This window comes from Bactrocera oleae, chromosome 4 (assembly GCF_042242935.1).
Source record: "Bactrocera oleae isolate idBacOlea1 chromosome 4, idBacOlea1, whole genome shotgun sequence".
NCBI classification, from domain to species: domain Eukaryota; kingdom Metazoa; phylum Arthropoda; class Insecta; order Diptera; family Tephritidae; genus Bactrocera; species Bactrocera oleae.
Window position 1 is genome coordinate 13,357,246 of NC_091538.1, and position 14,965 is coordinate 13,372,210.

At 26.2% G+C, this 14,965-nt stretch overlaps 1 protein-coding gene across 6 annotated transcripts in view; it reads right to left on the reverse strand.

The window, feature by feature from the left end:
• The window catches only part of hebe, a 46,148-nt gene that overhangs the window by 7,835 nt on the left and 23,348 nt on the right, over positions 1–14,965 (reverse strand). The window contains exon 1 of one of the 6 annotated variants that reach the window (XM_014230267.3): positions 7,820–7,843. The exons of the other annotated variants lie outside the window; for them this stretch is intronic. The gene's annotated coding sequence lies outside the window, so the exon portion shown is untranslated. Of the gene's footprint in view, positions 1–7,819; positions 7,844–14,965 lie in introns of those variants that run through there. 6 annotated transcript variants of the gene reach the window in all.

The following is a 14,965-nucleotide window of genomic DNA, read 5'->3' on the forward strand; positions in this document are numbered from 1 at the left end:
CGTGTGTGGCTTCTATTATTAAAGCTAACATTTAGTCTGCCATTCTTGTTTTGCTCTTGTCTTTCTGCATTTTTAATGTTTTGTCTTTTTTCGTTCTGCTTTGTTTTACCACAACCCGTTACTCTAATTACACGCACACCGACATGCAACCTGATACAGCCAAGCCCACCTCCGCTAAGCCAGGCTGATTGTATGCGCTCGTGTTCTACTTCCGCATCGACGTGATTTATAACTTGTTTTGGTGTGTCTTGTGCTCTTTATGGTACTCTTTTAAGTGATAGTTGTGGCATGGGTACCACCGAGTGGTGTAACTGGTTTCGGGTTTGTGCAAAATAAATATCTAAGTATGTATGTATATATTAATATTTACATTAATTATATCATCTTTGATTTCATGCACTTTAATTTAATTTGACAGATTTTTAGTAGAATTAATTGATTTAAAAATATTAGAATTCTTAAGTTTTGGCTAAATTTAAATTTATAGGTTTAATCTAATTAATTTATTATTTTAGTTTAATTAATTAGTTTAGATTAAATTAAAATACATTATTAGTAATTCAATTTAGCTACTGAAAAATTAATTTAGTTAATTTATATTAATAAATTTTATTATTAAATTTATTTTATTGGAATTATCAAGTTTAGCTTAATTAAATTGAATTTATATTTATTATTGAATAAATTTAATTTGAGTAAATTTAATTAATTTATTATAATTTACTTTAACTTAATTTGTTTTAGTTGAGTTTGCTTTCATTTGATATATCTAATTTGGTAGAAATTAGTTTCATTATAATTAATTTAATTCAATTTAAGTAATTTTAGTTAATTTGGTTTGTTTAATTTGTATATAGTTAGTAGTGTTATATATTTAGTTTAAGTGTTTTAGTTAAATTTTATTTCTTTATTTTTTTTTTAAATTCCATTAATTTAATTCGATTTACTTTAATTTTGTTTGTTTTAGTAGAGTTTAGATTAATTTGATATGATTTGCTACCAGTTAATTTTGTGGCGTATGTTGTAATTGTGATAGTATTTAAATTAATAGTATTTAAACTAAATTTAATTTATTTAATTTATTAAACTATAAATAAACAGTAATTTAATTAATACTTGCTTAATTTTATTATGCTAAAATTATTGTTTATTTATAATTTACTTAATTAACTTGATTAAATTTAGTTTAAATAATATTAATTTGAATACTATATTTAGTATTTTGTTAATTTTTTAAACTTTCATTTAATTTATGTGAATTATTTATATTTAGTTTTAATGCTGTATGATTCATTTTAATTTAGTTTAATGTTGTTCACTCTAGTTTTATTAATTTTAATTAATTTCATTTTATTTCCTCTCTCCTAATATGCTTTATTTAAAGTATTTGCATTAGAATTAATTATATTTAATTACATCTAAATTGATTGTTTTTAATCAATGATGTATTATTCTAATTTAATTTAATTTAGCTTGTGTAATTTTATTTAATTATTTTTATTCTTTACAAAGCACTTTAATTTATTTTTGTTTAAATTAATTTAAAATAATTTTATTTTATTATAATTTAAGTTATTTTCTTCATATTTATTTAATTTCATATTAATTTATTTTTATTACTTTTTTGCCTTTTCTTTTAAATTAATTTTTCCGCATTTTACTTAAGTTGATTACAAATTCAAACAAATTAATTTTATTTAGCAATTTAGTTTGATTTTATTTAAGTTTTTGTAATTTATATATTTTTTACTTCATTTTATTTTTTTCCGGTTTATTATTTAATTTCCTATTTATTTTTAGTTTTATTTTATTATATTATATTTATTATATTACCTTATAATATTAATTATTGCTTTCATTTTTTATAATTTAAATTAGTTTTATTTAATTTTTTGCTTATATTTAGTAGTATGTTTTTTTATTATTTTGTTTTATTTAATTTTTTTATAATTTACAGTATCTTGAAAAGTTTTCTTAACTCAGTTACTTAAATACATATGTATATAGGTAATATATTTATTTTTACATTGATGATGTAATTACTTGTTATTCGTCTAGTAATCGCTGGTAATTCATGCACTTAACTTCTAATTCAATACTTATTATGTTTTCACTATTTATATTACTATTATTTTTATTTATAGTAAATGAAAGCTTTATCGACCGTCAATTTTTTATCAGCAAACCGCGTAGTTACACTGATTATTTTGACGTTTTAGAGGTTAACGGTTACCGCTATTATTGTTAATGTTGTTTTTTTAGTGTTTACATTGGGTTTTTGTTTTCATTTTAAGTTCTTCATTTTAAGTGCTGCTTTATGTACCACTTATACATATTTACAAGTATAGATACTTAGTCCGCATTGTTTTTAAAATTTTTCCAGACTTGTTCTAAATATTTTCCATTCACTTTTGATTTGCTTACATTTTACTCAAGATAGTGTATGTAAATAGCTTTAAAAATAAATAAATAAATATAATCAAGAATCTGAAACTGAAAGATTTGAAATTTAATGTTAGCTGTTGGAGAAACCCATCAGTTCTTGTAACACCACCAATAGTACAATAGTTTTGATGACGATGAACAAACCCAAAGGCTTTTACTTTTAGGAAAGAGGATACTGAGTAATATGGTAGGACGCATTGCAGGCCACTTACCCAAAGTTTTTAACTTGAAAAATTAGGTAAAGTGAGTTGTCAAAAACTACCGTGAACAAGGTATACTCAACATAACGAGCTGAATTGATGTAGGCATGTACGTTTGTCTGTTTTTACGCGATTTAGTTCCACAGTTTTTGAGAAATTGATTTGAAATTTTGCACCAAATAAGTTGTTTATTTGTCGGAACGGCCGATATCGGATCATTATGGCATATATGGTAAATAGATGCCATACAAACTGACAGTTCAAAACAAGTTTTTGTATGCAAAACATTTTTATTTGACAATATAAGGCAATGCAAGGATCACTATTATATGTTATATGTCACACAAACTGATCGATCAAAATTCACTTCTTGTATGAAAAACACATTTATTTGACGAGATTTCTTTACGTTATTTAACATGTGTTATTGCCCAAAGCAACACTATAAGCTCTGAACATATATTGTACATAGTTCAAATTGGATTAATATAGCATATAGCTGTCATATAAACTGACCAATCAAAATCAAGTTCTTGTGTGGAAATCATTATGGTTCAAAGAAAATACGAATATTCGCTTAACAGAACTTAAATGTATTTTCTATGTATTCGTAAGAATGTTGTTTTCTTGTATATCTCACTTTTCGATTACTCATTACACTAGCTATTTACTTTAAAGTGTTCCAAACACTTAACAATTACAAATTCCCATCCATCAATTACTTGAAATCTCGTTCGCCTTTTTTGAGCGTTTTAAGTGTTTTTTCTTTTTTTCAAATAAGTACAACAAAGCACGTAATATAAACAACTTAATATGTATTCGCTTATAAATTTATAAAAACAAATGTGCTTTACAAGTAAATATTTATGTATATCTTGTTGTGATCATTTTTTTCAAATAAGCTTCGCATTTGCTGTAAAATATGTGCGATTTTTCGGTTCATGGCGAGCAGATTAATTTATGTTACAAGTATTTATTTATCATTATTGTACGGGTATTAACTTATCTATACAAAATATAACAATGCTACACACACATGGCCACATACATATAAAAATATGTACATATGTATATATAAAATGTTCGCAAAATTGTTTGAGCGTAACTGTAGTGTTTACTTTCGGTAAATGAGCTTTTTTAACACATATGAAAAAAATCAAATAAAAAATAATAATAACACAAGATAATATATAAAAAAAAATTTTAAACTGCAAAATTGGAATGTCACATCAGGCATTGACAAGCGCTAATTAATTCATGGAAATGCAAAATATAACCAAAAATCACCATTTGAAGAGCATTTAGCAAAGCAACAAGCTCCATAAAGCGTAAATTTTATCGAAAATTATTTCTTAAAAATTCAAATATATACAAAATTAATGTAAAACACACTCACTTTCGCATGAAAACCACAAATTGTGCATAAAGTGTGCTAAAGTAGAAAAGTTTCACACGTGATGTGTTCGTGAATGCAAAAATATGAATTAGAAATGAAATGACCACACACTCACGAACAACTGCACTATGCATGCTAATTATAAGTATTATTTAAACAACTAAAAGCACCGTAATAAATATAAATATAAACAAATACGAAATTGCGCACGTAAAATGTTTAAAGTTAGTACCTTTGTTACTTTTTCCACAATGATTTAATGTGTCTCTCAGCACCTGCCTGTCTTCCAATGGGGGAATTACTTGGTTGGTGGGTTTGTGGTGAGTCAGACAAGTTGACGTTTGATTAATGAACATACTGTATATATTTACCATACATACAGAAAATATATATATTTACCATACATACAGAAAAAATATTAAGCTAAAGTGTAATGATAGCTTTTATCTGTGTGAATTTTGATGAATGTGGAAATAAATTATTAATCAGCATGCGAAATAATGTATAAAACATTCCGAATGTGAAGAAGAAAAGAATTAATTAGAAAAGCAAAATCTCAAGTAATTAAATACAATGAATCAGAGAAATACTTGTATATAAAAAAATATTTATTAGCGAATTTATTATTAGAATAAAATTTATAAATTTAAGATATATTTAACCTTGAAAGGCAACGTTGCCAGCAGGAAATACATAAAACGGCATGTTATTTCCTTAAAAATTTGTTTTAAATCTAAACTACGTTAATATTTTGATTGAATATCACGAAAAAAGCAGCTTTTACACATAATTGAATAATCAAAAACACTAATCATTACTATATGAAAAACAGTAATTAAAGATCAACAGCCAGTAGCTACTCCTATAAATTGTGATGAGCAGCAATAAATATTTATAAATAATATATAATTTTCTAACTATTTTTTATTATTATAAAAAATCTCAAGCGATAAGAAAAATAAAACTATCAAAAAATTAAATTCAAATTTTTCTTACTCAAAATCTATATATCTACATATATCAATATCTACATTTCATACGCAAAAACTCCATAAAAACGGTTGCACTGAAGCTATAAAGCCCATCATAAATGATTGATTTTGGTTGGTCAGTTTGTATGGCAACTGTATGCTTTAGTCACTCGATCTGAATAATTTCTTCGGAGACTGTACCATTGCCTTAGACAATATTCCATGCAAAATTTTTTGAAGACATCTCCTCAAATAATAAAGCTTTCCAAATAAACCCTTTATTCCGATCATTCAGTTTGTATGACAACTATATGATATAGTGATCCGATCTGCACAATTTCTTCAGGGATTTTCTCAATGCCTTAGGCAATAACCCATGCCAAATTTCTTAAAGATATCTTCTCAAATGAAAAAGCTTTCTATAATAGTAATATTTAAAAATAGGTTATAAAATATTTAGATTTAAGTCACCAAATTATAAAATATTAAAATACTTAATCTAAGTACAAAATTATTGAGAATGGTGTACAAACCCACTTAAAGTGTTAAGATAATTAAGTCTAACGTTGAGTGGTTAAAATTAAGTCTAACGTTGAGTGGTTTGAAAGACCGCTAATTTAGTAAATTAACAAATTGTGCACACTAATAAGCATAGAACACAATTAGTAATTTATTCATGGTGGACTGCTTGAAAAGTCTATAATGGCTTAAGAACTGAGCATTTTCTTAAGCGTCTGATTGAAAAAAATGTTGTGTAAATTGAAGCAATTAACGAGTAAGATTATACTCTAACTAACTAATTGATTCAAATTACTACCAAACTTTATCATTCTGACATTTAAGAAAAAATTAAATATAATTTTTTTCCAAATGCTAAAATTCGAATTCTTTCTTATAAATTGTGTCGCGTTTCAAATCAGTTTGTTATTTAAATTTATTTACTGAAAATATTTATACCAAATTATTGTAGTAGAAACCCCGAGGACTAATTTTTAATATAACTATTTTAGAGGAAATTTTTCTTAAATAATAAAACGTAAAATGAATGCAACTTAAAAATGTTTCTTATTGAGTTCCACCCAGTTATAGTTGATTTTCTAATAAATAATTGAAAAATGATGAGAATTTCCAGTATGCAAATATCTAATCATCATATATTCACACAGCACATATATCACTTGCTTAATGGTGTTGCCATTGACACATTTGCAATAGAAATAGTGATTAAATATTTAATTTCCTCTGAATTCTTTGTGATTAAAATAAATAATTTATAACTCAAAAGGTTTTGTAGACAATTTAACTCCATATATATTGCTAAGTGATTGTAGACCACCTCCGTCACTAAAAAAAAACTGGTATAAATATGAAAGTTTTTTAAATTATGTTACGTTTTATTTAGTTGTTCACTAAATTAGCGGCAAATAGCTGTCTTCATAAAGTCGAACCTTTGAGAGTAGCGCATCAAAGAAAAAATTGTTATAATTATATTAGAAATAGAATATATATAATATATTGTATATATAAGAAGAGAATTAAAATATAAGTTTTATAAATTATGTTATGATAATTAGTCCACTGAATTAAATTTGAAGTAAAACTTACTTTCTTTATTGTCTTTTTTTTGAATTGTCTGGTACAATTAGAGATAAAATGCCGAGCGGTTACACCACATACATCATGTGGTATAGAAATAAACTAACTGGTATAAACATAATAAACTGGTCTAGTTTAGATCTAGGAAGAGATAAATACCTAGCGATAACATCACGCATATAATCTGGTATAAAATAAAATGTTATAACTAAATTAGAGATAAAATGTCGAGTAGTTACACCACTTACATAATATGGTATAATTATGCAAGTCTGATAAATTATGTTATAACAATTATAAAATATGTTTAAGATACTCTTCATATATAGCGAATAGAACAAATAATTTATATAAATACATTAAACTGGTATAATTAAATAAGGATTAAATGTCAAGCGATAACACCACTCGCATAATTTGGTACAAAGTAAACTGGAATAACCTAATTTGAGATAAAATATGAGCTATACCACTTACTAATCTAGTACAAAGATGCATGTGTGATAAATTACGTTATAACAACTGGTCTTACAAATTATTAAATATAATATTCTTTAAAATCAGCAAATAAAACCAATAATTGGTATAAGTGTAATAAACTGGTATAAATCAATTGGAAATTAAGCGCTAAGCGTTATCACTCGCATAATCTGTTATAAAAATGCAAGTCTTATTGTAATTATAAGATAATATTTAAGAGTAGCGAATCGAACCAACGACTGGCATAAACAAAATATTTTGCTAAGAATGAGAAATATCTTGTGTTGCGTGCAACTGTATAAAATTGTAGTTGTTTTTACGTAATTGTTTGACAACAGCGTAGACTTTAGGCGACTAGCAGAGAAGTTAGAAACGCAGATTTCTAATAATTTTAGGCTATGGAAAAAGCATTTGCGGTTTTTCACATTTAAATATTTGATTACAAAGTAATGGCTTTGTATTCGCAATTATTTTTTTAACTCCGTCAACATATTTTCACTAATCAAACAGCCTTGAGCTTATTTTCAGTTGAACTGCCAGTTTTTGGCTACAAAGTTGCCATTGTTTATTTACGCGTTGTATAACTAACCCGCATTTAGTGTATTATTCATAATACATATACGAATTTATGTATATGCTTATATATATTTATTTGTTTATTATTCACCACTTATCACTCTTGTTCATTGGGAAATGCACGACAACAGAAAACTAAAAACAAAAATATTTACCAAAATTTTTTCTTGCCAGCAAAAAAATTTGAAATTTTTGACTTTTATCTTTAGTTTTAAATTTTTTTAAATATTTCTGTATGTTGATATTTAATTTTTTTAGTATTTTGTTATTTTGTAATCTTTTAATTTTTGTTTTTTCATGTCTTTTATGATGTTTTAAGTTTTTTACGCGCACATTCCGAACTGAATTAAATGACTCACTCTTGAACAGCGTCTACGGCACACTAACTCACTGCCTTACTGACATATTTCAGACGCGCCGCGAGTAAATACAAAGCTTGTACGCCAGTGACGGCAAGCAAACTGTACCTCAGCTATGAGCTGGCGCTGCTTGTGATGAGTGTATGTTATACACTATGTATGTACATGTGTGTGTTTGTGTTTAAATTTACAGCTGGTTCCTTAACTGGCGCACACAACTACAATTCATGGCAGCCAAGTCAGAGTTAGTTGTGGAGTGGCGAGTAGGCACGCTGCCAGGCAGGTAGGTAGGCCAACAGGCAGACACAGCCTGTTGTGGGTTTGGCGCTGGTAATGAAAAAACAAAAAACAAAAAAAACAACAATGCAACTGTGTTTAATTTAATGCAATTGCACACAGCGCCAAGTCTGTCGAATTGTTGCAACTCCCACATACCCCGCAGCGTTTAGCACATTATTATCGCAGTAGCTGCAGACAGTGTGCGCTTAAAAACTGTTGACTTATCACATGTTTACTTAAAGGTCTGTATGTATTTTTTTTTTTTTGCCAATAAGCGCCGCTTGTTGATTTTTGACGCATATATGTTTGTATACATAACAAATATATGTAATTAATATAATTGGCTACACATTTTGTCAAATGCGCATAAGAATTTAAGCCGTTTACCGTTTCATTGTCCATTTATAAGCCAGACAATAGTTGGTTATGTCCATTTTTTGTTCTTTGTTGTTGTAAAAATTGTTTAAATAGCTTATTACAAGGCTTTTGTTGTGCCCATACATGTATGTGCGTGTAGACGCAGCCTTTCCGTAAGCCAACAACACACAAATGGCTTTTAATGCAATGAAAGTTGATCATACGCCGTGTAGCCTGAGCACCCGCGGTGTATAGGCATTCAGTGCGCGTGATTCAATCAACTATTGTGTGCGTTTATTTTTTTCATTGATGTGTCATACGCGTATAAAGCAAGTTAACGCATAACCTTGCGTGATTTATCCAAATAGTTTTGATTAATTGCAAAAATTCGTTTGAAGAGAAAACTGAGAAATAATATTTAAAAAAAATGTTTTTTAACATAATATTTAAACAAAAATTAGAAAAAACGTTAATTTCGGTTGCATCGAAGCTATAATACCCTTCAGGATGCATTTCTTATAGCACAGAAAGGTATAAAACGATATTTTTCTTGATTTTGGACGGACAGTTTGTATGGCAGCTATATGCTATAGTGGTCCGATCTGATCGATTTCTACATAGATTTTAGCGTTGCTTTGGCTAATAATACGTGTTAAATTTCGTGAAGATATCTTGTCTATTAAAAAAGTTTTCCTTACTAGAACTTGATATTGATCAATCAGTTTGTATGACAGCTATATGCTATAATAGTCCGATCTGAACAATATATTTGGAAATTGTAGCGTTGTCTTAAACAATAAACCATGCCAAATTTTGTGAAGATGCCTGGTCAAATAAAAAAGTTTTCTATTCAAGAACTATGGAAAGTAGGCATCGTTGTGAACCGATTTCGGTCAAAACTCAAGCTATATCCTGCCAAATACTCCAATGCTGAAATTACGCTCAAATCAGCAGACCAATTAAAAATAATGAATCTATCTAAAAGTGGGCGGTAACACGCCCATATTTCCATATTTTTACTGATCTATATGTAGCCCTAGTGATATGATATATGTATATACGTAAATACTTCACCAGAAATTTTTTCTATCAATCCAAAATAAAAATTCCAAAAAAAAGCTCAATATGAAATTAGAAAAATTTTTTAAATGTTTTTTAGCCCAAAAATTTACAAAAATGTAATAGTAGTAATTGTAATTGGCAATAAATATAATTAAGCGCTCGTAAAAATAAAGAATTAGCAACTAAAAAATAATTCAAAAAAATACAAAAAATAAAAGTAGCGAAAAAAGTGTATTCAAACATTTAGCAACAATTCAAACTTTTCAAGGTTAAGCCACACCGTACAAAAACACAATACAACTACCCCGTGTCCCCCCGACTCGCCTTCTAAACCACTTTGCTCCAGTTATGAAACAGTCTAAAGTCATTCGCTTGATTGGTATGTTGCCGCACGTCGGCAATTATCTATTTACCTGCTCCATGCTAACTTATGCACACACACACACACACACATTTGAACAAAAAAAACACAGCGGAACGCACACAAATAACTACATGGCTGCCTGGGAACGGCAATGACGCTGATTTACGCTCATTTCAAATCAAGTAGAAATAAGTTGGAGCTATGCGAAGTATGCACTGTCGCATGCTTAAAAATGCAAACAGTTCCATACATATAACTATGAATGTATATATGTACATATGTACAATATTATGCTTTAGTGTTTGCGTGCACATTTTGGGAAAAGAATTGAAAACCGCGAAACAACCACAAAGTTTAGCTTTTGTAGTAAAAAATTTTAAATAAGGAAAAAAATTTAATGAAATAAAATTTTTAAAGTAAAAAATTTATAAAATTTCTAAATTTTTTATTAACTTATATATATAATATATTAATATATTTGAAAAAAATAGTTTTAATAAAAAATTTTGCAATAAAAAATTTTAGTTTAGTGGAAAAAAAAATTTAATAAAAAATGTTCAAAATTTAAAACTTTTTGAATTTTTTGTTTTTGGTAATTTTTTTTATATTCAAAACTTTTTTTAAATAATTGTTTTTCAATAATTGTTCATAAAAGTTTTAATTTTTTATTTTCTGAAACTAAAGTTTTAATTTCTTTGAAATTTTTAATTTAATAAAATTTTGAAACAAAAAATATTAAGTTTGGAAATAAAAAATATTACAAATTTTGAATAAAGTTTTTTTTTTGAATAAATTATAAATAAATTTTGGTAATTCGACGAAACATTTTTGTTTTGAAAGTATTGCGATGTTTTAGTTAAAAATTATTAAAATTGTTTAAATAAAATTTAGTAATTATTGATAATAATATTAAAACAAACTAAACTTTTAACTAAAAAGATATATTAAATAAAATTTTAGTTATTCATAAAAACAAAAATAGTAATTTGTAAGGAAACAATTAACCACAGCAATACTTATCTTCATAATTTGTAAGCAAATTATTTCAACAAAAAAAATTAAAATAAAAAAAAAAATTTTATGAAACAATTTTTTTAATAAAAACATTAGGTATTTCGTAAAAAATATTATAACAATTTTTTCCAATTATCTTCAAAATAAATTTTTCTGTTCAAAAGTTATAAGTTATACCCCGTTTATTTTTTATTTCAAATATTTTTGAAAGCGAGAAATTTGATTATTTTAAATTTTTAACTAGAAAAAATTTTAAAAACATTTAATGTTTATTTTAATTTTAAAAATAAATTATTTTTAAAAATCTTTTTTTTTAACTTTTTATTTTTAAAATAAAGTTTTCTGTTCAAAAGTTATCTTAAAAATTTAACCAATCAAATTTTATATTTTAAATAATTTTTAAAAAAAGAAATTGGATATTTTAAAATTTTTATATATTTAGAATAGAATTTTTTTAATTGCGAATAAAATCTGTTTGAATAGACTTTAGTATTTCGTGGGAAAAGTTTTTTTGATTTTTGATTAAAAAAAATTTTGATAAAACTTGGAAAATTTATTTATATTTTTATTTATTTATATTTTATTAATTATTAAAACCATTTAAAAGATTTTTTTTAATTGCAAATAAATCATTTTTGAATAGACTTTAGAATTTCGTGGCAAAATTTTTTTGATAAATAATTGTTTGAAACTTGGAAAATTTTTTTATTACTTAATAATTAAAACTATTTAAAATAAAGTTTACCAACTCTTGAAAAAAATGTTACTCAAATAATGTTTGAACTAAAAATAGATAAGTATTTAAAAATTCAAATTAGAAACCTTTCGAAATATTTTTGTTGGTAATTTTTTTTATTTGCGAAATACATTTTTCTGTTCAACATTTTTTTTTTTGTTAATTATATATTATATACAAATATTTTTTCAAACAAATATTTTTTAAATATATTTTCATAAAAAATATAATTTTTTTTTTATAATTTTTCTATACTTTTACAAATTGCCAAATTAAAAACACTTTAACTACTCACTTACGTCAATGGTCAGCGCATTCCGCGACAAGCGCCATTGATAAGCGAATTCACAGTTAAAAAATTAGCGCAACGATAACGGCACAATTTAAAAAAATATTCAATAAATAGTATTATATAATACAATAAGGCTATCATAAAGCTTTCCGTACCATAAATATGTACGTATGTAGTTCGAAAATAATAATTGTGGAGAACGGGTATTAACGAGAACACGCGTCAAACTTGTGCAAACATTACAGCCTTCTGCTCAAATAATTCACTATTGCCGAAGCCAGAGGGGAAATGAAAAGGTCTTCATTTGTCTTTCACTTAAACGTCACACCACAGTTATGACCGTTATCAAAAGAGCTTAATGGCAATAATTTGTTTACGCTTTAGCCGTAATTTACGAGCTTAATCTTTTCTCTGCGGCTGTTTGGCGCTTCTTTTGTGCCAGCGCTGCGTCGATTATAAAATGTAATTACATTCAACTATTTATGAACGCGATTTGTGGGTGCGAAAGTTAATGAGAAAGTTAAAAAAAAGAATGCACCCAAGCAACTGCGCCTTTAATTGTTGGCGCACAATAGACTTGTTTCACATTATAATTATTTTTCGTGTTTTTTCTATTCAAAACAAAATACTTCATATACTCAGTATCAAATAATTAAAATCTCATTTCGTACTTTTGTTAATACATGTCGTGTCACATCGGGTAAAACGAATTTCCTAAGTGAAATCAAATAAGTATAATTAATTTGAACTATTTATATAAATATGTAAATAGTGTGAAAGTGATTTTTACGAAAAATTTCAAAAATTTAAACCTGCTGTGAATGCTTATATGGGTCTTTTGATTTTATACCTATTTGAGAAAAAGTCCTAAAAATTATTGCACAAGAAGTTGACGAGTAAACATCATTAAAAAAGGATTATTTCTCAATTTTCTATTTAAAACTTTCAAAGACTACTAGTAAAGCAGAAGGTAGGTAGTTAGGTAAAGTGGCTGTTTTTGGACACCTAGGCCTTTAGGAGGCCCATTGTGCGACCACCGAGACCAAAGTCCCATCACTCTATTGACTCCTTTCTGAACCTGTAGTAAAGAAACTCGTCCTAAATTTTTTCAGGAATATTTTAGCGGTAAATTTTGATTTTCAACACCGAGCTGGCTGACTTTTTTTTGAAAAGTTCCTTTAAAAAACCTTAAAGATAATATTCTTGAGACTTTTTTTAGACAAAACTTATGTTAATAATTTTTGGCCTCTCAACGTATTGCCAATGCTAAGTCGAGGGTTAAAATCGTTGATTATTGATAATGTAGTTTGTAGAATATATTCTCTATGAAAGACTTTGTATAGGATAGTCAAGTGTTAAAAACATTGATATAAATATTCTTGAGAGATTCTTCTGAATTAAAATGTTTGTGGTATGCGGTTTAACCCATCAACGATAAATAAAATTACGACCATGTTTTTGAAATGCGTTCTACTAGACTTTGTGTAAGTCTATTGATTATTTTATGATTTATTTTCCGATGACTGTTTTGATTTGGATGCTGATGCTAATTTATGTGTAAATATAAGGCGTTTAAACAGCTTGACAATTAGTCAGAAGTCCTACATTTAAACATATTCTGAATCACTGACATATCAAACATGTAAAACTAGGCTATTTATTTTAAGTTAAAGATCAAATGTCTAAAAAGTCTTGAATACTTTTAATTTTATGCCTATTTCGGAACAGACTTGTCATCTATAAAAATCATAAAATCAGGCACTAAAAAAAAAAATCGGGAAAAAAATTGGGGATACTTAAATTTATACTTATTTTGGGGCATCGTTGCCGCTTATCAAAGGAATAAAATAAAAAATATTACAAAATATGTTTTCTTCTCATTTTTATATAATATAAAATTTTTAAATTAAAAAAATTATATTAAAAATTTTGAATAAGATGTTTTCAAATGAACTTAAGTATTTAGTGGGTACAAATTTTTCGAATAAAAACTTTTTTATATTTTTTAAATTTTTGACAATTGTTTTATTAAAATTTATGAAACAAAATTTTTTAATTAAAACAACAATTTTTTTTTAATTAAAATTTTGTAATTCAAGAAAAAATCATTAACACAAAAATTTTGTATTAAAATATGTTTTAAGTAAAATTATAATTATTTTTAAAAATTATAAGAATTTTTACAAAAATTATATTAAAGAAATTTCAAAAAACAAATTTGGAATTTAAAAAGAAGTAAACAAATTTTATTTTAAAATTTTGTATTATTTAAAATAAAAATATTTAAATAAAAAAACTTAAAAGTATTACAAACTATGTGGGGAACACATCGAGTTTCAGAAAGCGCTCCCGTAGTCGTTCGGTCGTACAAGCATACGAATTTCGTAATAGCGGTACCAGGCATCAAAAACTTAAAACTGTGAGAAATATATATTTATTTTAGTATAACGAGTTGAAAAAATTATACCGGAAGTAGTCTAGTGGTCTTCCATTTCTTTTTAATGCATAGTTTAAAAAAAAGCTATTTTTTGTATTTAAAACCATTCTCAATATAATCAATCAATAAAACTATATGTCCATAAAACTAAAATACTCCATTTTTTTCAGTGTATTTTAAACAATAGATTTGTTTGCACAACCCAGTTCTGATATTGGTAAAAGTATATGTATTTACATAACATATTCGCCACATTGTTCTTTATTTTGAGTATACACCGTTAACTTTCTTTAAAGCTGTAGTAAACACATTTCAACAATTAAAACGCATTTATTTCAAATGGCACAAAAGTATGGATGTTTTTTATGGAAGAAAAGTGGCGAAACGGTTACCGTACAATT